Source organism: Manacus candei, unplaced genomic scaffold (genome assembly GCF_025592945.1).
Source record: "Manacus candei isolate 608988 ecotype Guabito, Panama unplaced genomic scaffold, ASM2559294v1 h1tg000034l, whole genome shotgun sequence".
Lineage (NCBI taxonomy): Eukaryota > Metazoa > Chordata > Aves > Passeriformes > Pipridae > Manacus > Manacus candei.
This window is the reverse complement of record NW_026138082.1, coordinates 16562110-16568109: the sequence shown is the minus strand read 5'-3', so window position 1 is coordinate 16568109 and position 6000 is coordinate 16562110.

Below are 6000 nucleotides of genomic sequence, written 5' to 3'. Positions count from 1 at the left end.
CAAATACTAATTTATTTAGATTGTTTGTTTTGTCTGGAAAACCACTTAGTTACATCTTATTTCTGGAAATTTCTTACTGCTGAGTACACGAAGCTGAGTGGTGCTTTTGACACAACTGAAGGACAGGATGCCATCCAGAGTGACCTGGACAGCCTTGAGAAGTGTTGCCATGGGAAGCTCATGCAGTTTAACAAGACCAAGAGCAGGTTGCTGCATCTGGGTCAGGGCAACTCCTGGTATAAGAGGCTGGGGGATGAACAGATCAAGAGCAGCCCTGCTGGGAAGGAGTTATGGGTGCTGGTGGATGAGAGGCTGGACATGAGTCAGCAGTGTGCACTTAGAGCCCAGAAAGCCAATTGTATCCTGGGCTGCTTCAAAAGCAGCATGGCCAGCAGGTCAAGGAAGGTGATTCTGCCCCTCCACTCCACTCTGGTGAGATCCCACCTGGAGTATTGCATCCAGTTCTGGGGTCCTCAGCACAAAAAAAGACATGGACTTCTTGGACCGAATACAGAAGAGGTCACCAAGATAATTAGAGGGATGGAGTACCTTTCATATGAGGAAAGGCTAAGAGATTTGGGATTGTTCAACCTGAAGGGAGAAGGCTTTGGAGTGACCTAATTGCAGCCTTCCAATACCTGAAAGGAGCCTACAATTAGGAGGTCCCTTTTAATCAAAGATAACTTTTTGGGATGTCTGTGTCCAAGTGCTGGCAGTGGATGGGCTGCAGGGGTGGTCTCCGTGAGATGAATACAGGGACTGTCCTGTGTCAGACACTGCCAGCTCCCACAGACTCACCACAGGACACTGCTGAACCCTTCAGCCTGGTGGTCCCTTGGGGAAAACCTATTTAAGATGGGAAAAAGGATGCACAACAGTGAGGAAAATAGCAACAATGCTGTGAACACCAAGTTAAGAGAAGATGGAGAGGAAGAGATGCTCCAGGACTTGGAGCAGTTATTTCCCTGTAGCCCATGGAAGCTTTGGAATTCACTGTGGGGAGCAGGTGGATATTTCCTGCAGGAACTGAGCCTGTGGAGATGAGCCCAAGAGGGAGCAGGTTTATTCAGAAGGACTACAACCCATATAGCAGACCCACGCTAGAGCAGGGAAAAAGTGTAAGGATGAGGTAGTGGCAAACAGGAGCTCAAATTCTCATTCTCCATCCTCCTGCTTGGTGGGGGTGGAGTAATTAGAGGAGCCAGGAACAGAGGAGTGAAACTGAACCTGGGAAGAAGAGAGGCTGTGAAGAAGGCATTGTTTTAATTAGTCTTTGCTTCTTACTTTCCAATAAATTGGCAATCAGTTAAAGTAATTTTCCCCAAGACAAGCCTGTTTTGCCCATGACAGTAGTTGGTAAGTGAATTCCCACTCCTGTTTAGGAGAAGGAGTGAGAGAGCAGCTGAGTGGGTGTCTGGCAGCCAGCCAGATACCAGCCAAGGTCAACCCACTGAAAGCAACATATCCTTGGTCCAGAGAATTTACCAAAATTAAGATTCTAGATTAGGAGGAAGTTTGTAAATTTTTCCCAGATCAAGATGTAGTTTCTACTTTAGGGGACAGAACTTCTAGAATAGCTGCAGATTCCTTCTCTCTATTTATGGGTTGTTTGCAGGTTTTTTTAACAAGTTGGAAGGTTGGTTTTGACTAGTTTTATTAAGGATGTTTGAATTATACAATGTTCCTCTTTTGCTGAGTAGCATTATATAAGTACATAGCAAATATGATTTATTGTACATCAGTGATTAAGTAAGCATAGTGTGGTATAATAAACAGGTTTGTAGTATTAGAAAAGGGTAATTTTGCACATGCTAATGTAACACCAATCTTCAGGATTTTGTGTGTTAAGAAATAAGATAGTTATGAGCTTCTCATTTTTACCATTTTATCAAAGTGCATCCACTGGAACACTGCATACAAGTAGAAACCACTTCTACTGGTATGTGGCAGTATGAAATATTGTTCACTAACCATTCCCGTTACTCATGTTAGATAGAAGCGGAATGACATCAAAGGAATCTAACTGCAGAGACTCGAGTGGTGAATAGAACTAATTAGAGTCACATTTAATATCTTTATGTGGTTTATGTCAAACTAACAGTATGTCTGTACTTACCCATGGCAAGTAATAGGTCTCTTCATTTTTCCACAATAAATCACTATAGTTCTCCATCTCGGATAATACTTGAATAATGTGAAATTACAGGAATTGTTTTTAGAGAAGTACTTTAATCTTCAGTCTACCTTGCCAGAAGGAATGTTAATGTATAAAACCAGTTTTATGGTTAATGCTTCAGTCTGAGGTGTGAGATAATAATAACTTCTATTTTCAGCCCCAATATAGAATACTTAGCTAAAAAAAAAAAGGACCATGCTACTTATTATGAATAGACTAGTTTAAAAAAAATCACTGGTAATGAGAGAAGGTTTTCTTCCATTCTCTATTATATATGACTTATCCTATGAAAAAAGAAGAACAATTCATCAGAAGTAATGAAGTCACTTTGTCTATAGTGGGTTTAGACCATTTTAAGTCAGATTAAAACTTGGATCATTGAGTATAATACCAGGGAATAAACCCCAATATCTTTCTTCATGCAAATTCAGATGATCTGAATTATTGACTTTTTGATGAGAGTCGTTTCCATATGTTTAAATGTGTACAAAAACAAAATCAGAAGGGAGTGTGGCCTGTAAGATATATGTCAAAGGTGATCCCAGTCTACCTTTGAAAATCCAGACGTTTTATATTATGAAGGAATTTTATCTACACCAAATTAGACACATTAATGTTAATCATTCATTTGAAACATAAGCACCTCAAATCCATTTCAAAGATGATAGAATCATAGAATATCCTGAGTTGTAAGGGACCCACAAGGATCATCAAAATCCAACTCCTGGCCTTGGACAAGACAGCCCCAAGAATCACACCATGTGACTGAGTGCACTGTCCAAATGCTTCTTGAACTCTGTCAGGTTTGGTGCTATGACCACACTGAAATAGGCACAATGAATCTGTCCTGAAATAGGACAGAACAGATGCTCAGAATAGGTGAAATGAAAAGCCATATCGTTATTTTTTCCCTTCAAGATTTAAACAAAAGATTAAGAAGTCTGATTTAAAGTTAGATAAGACCAGTTAAATCAGATTATATCAATACTGTCCTATGTCATTTCCTAAAAAAAAATAAATAAAACAAGCCATGTTCACTTGGTTTGTTATTTGTTATGACTTAAGGAGCACATATATAAAAAGGAGATGTCTGGCAATGCCCACATAGCTGTGGGTCAAGAAAATTATGTTTACCTCCAAATGCAATTTTATAAGCAATGATAACAGAGTCTTCATAAAAGCTGGTACAATTTTACTCCAAAATAGAGAAACTGCAAGTCAAAATGAGTTCCCATTCATTTTAAAATTATGGAAAAGATATCTACATGCAGATATATGACAACCACGGTTATTACAGACTGTTATTTAATAGAATTTCTAATTAGTATTCCTCTTCAGCACTAGTAAGCATTAATTAATATTATCATTTAATACAAGGAAATATTAAATGTGTGCAATAATAACAGAATAAAACCATCTTGCTTAAAATTCTCACAAAATCAAAAAACAATCCACATTTATACCTGAGTAAATTTTGTTCTGGTTGTAATTAAATTAATGAATGTTGTGGATCAAATCTTCCTCATTTAGAGACACATTATCATTGTTGGGAGGGAATTTTCTTCTGCTTCCTTCTGTTCACCCGCACACAGGCAACTGTGAGCTTTTGAAGTGTTTCCTCCTTATAAAACATCGCAGTCGTGCATTTCATGAAACACACAAGCAAGGATCCAACACAGTCACTAGCTACGTATATACTAAAGAACTAACATTAGTTTTAGCAACTTTCAACAAGCTTCTGTATAATAATTTACATGCCAAAATGCCTTATTTCAAAATTATTAACTTCTTATATGTTATCTAATGAAAGATACTACTAGTGTTTTAGCAATATATAAAATTTAAAAAATAATCATCTTCAAAATGTCAGTTACATTTTGCAGGATGACTCTATTGGGCACATGGGATTGACATTTTAAAATAACTATTAAAATTAATTGCAAGCATTTTGATAAATATAGCCTAACTACGTAACTAGCACTTAACAGTGCCCAATAAGAGCTTTGTCTATAGTCAATCACTTTCTAGCAATTAGGTAACATCTTATTCCAATTATTGCTTACAAGTTACTTCTTTTAAAATGTGTGAGGCCATTTTTATGAAGTTCTGCATTTTATTTCTTAGCAGACTATTTTTTTATTTAAGTACCGGGAATATGTGACTCATAACTGGGAGAAGAGAAGGAGCAAAGTAAAAGAATCGGAAGTAAATAGATTGGTTTGTCACTCAAAGATGAAGTGCACTACATCAATGCAAAGGTTAATAAACCTTAACACAGTTTGTCTACCAAACGTGAGTCTTAATATTAGGTGCCTAATGGTGTCATTGACAGTAGATTGCAAAATTGCATTCTGCTATAGAAAAAGTGTTTTGCAATCCATTTACTTGATGCCTAAAACTTTGTTTGTGGCACCTGTAATAAAAAACCATCTGCAAATGATTCACAATGTGACTCACCATAGCTTCATAGCTTATGCTAGGTGGACAGTAGCCCATCAGAATTACTCTCTAATCAGTTACTTGAATCTGTACTAAGCAGTATATTGACTTTGTGTTGCTCTTTTATAAATCATTACTATATTGTACTGATCCTTCTTTTCATTCTTAACTGGTCTGTTCTATATCTACACTTTTTAACTATTAAAGATAACATAGGCATCCATTTTCTTTCCATTTATTTCTACATTAAATATGATTGATAAAAAGCAAATACCCAGTTTAGACTGGGATTAAAAGTTTTCTCATCTTTTTGTCATTTTGTCTTTGGTTGGGCTTTATGTGCACACATTGCCTTAAAGAAGCACCTCTTGAAATGTCTGGAATAGATCTTGACAAAACAGAGGAAAGGTAAGTATTACTATCTCATTTTGCAAATAGGAAACCTAGAAAGATTAACTACTTTGCATGGGGTGCCACTCCTCTGACCCATGAGATTCAGTTTCTTCATCACAAAATAAAGCTCCTTTGAAATTCTGGGATTTCTAGCATTTGCTCCTTCTTCACAATGTCAGCTCCCATAAAGCAATTCTGCATTTGTAAGGGAAGTTTAGTAGATTTTTTATTCTTTCTGATGTGAAAGGAGTTGGGGTATTTGGGTTCTTTTACTGTTGTGTTCAGTGAGTCACAACACCCTGAACACCCTCTAGTGTCATAAGCATCATCTTTTAATCGTGTTAAGGGTAGTTAGAGAATAAGACAGAACTGCTCCCACAGAATTTTTCACAGGATGAGACTCAAGCTGTGCAAAGTCAATTCATTTTCCTTTTCTCATCTTGTCAATATTGACATAAAACTTTTTCATACAGAATATGAGACAGACAAGACCTCCTAATTGGGAGGGGGAGGGAAGAGGAGGTCTTTCATTATCAGCACAAGCTGTGCTGCCTCATAAACAGTGAGTGATCAAATCTAATAAAGATAAACCCTTCAATGCTTGCTGCTCTACTGCAGCAACACACTGTGAAGGCTTCGGGCGCTGGTTTGGTGGAGACTGAATCCCAACATATGGAGGGACTGCCAACAGGCATGTAGGAGAAAAACAAAGCTGAACTCCTGCATCTCTGTTTCCTGCTGCCTCTCTCTGTCCTTAGGCTGCAAAGCCATTTCAGATGCTGATTTTTAACAACACACAAACAGTGAAAAAACAGCCTTAAAATCAGTCTTGGAAGATATTCTCTTTAAAGAAGCCAGACAATTTGGTATGGGGTAAAGTGGGACAAGGAACTCAAGGCAGAGAAAAGTGTAAAGTTAAGGTGATTAAAAACCTTTTCTCAGCAGAAATTTCCAGATTTAGGATTCAACTGTGAAAACATCAGTATATATGC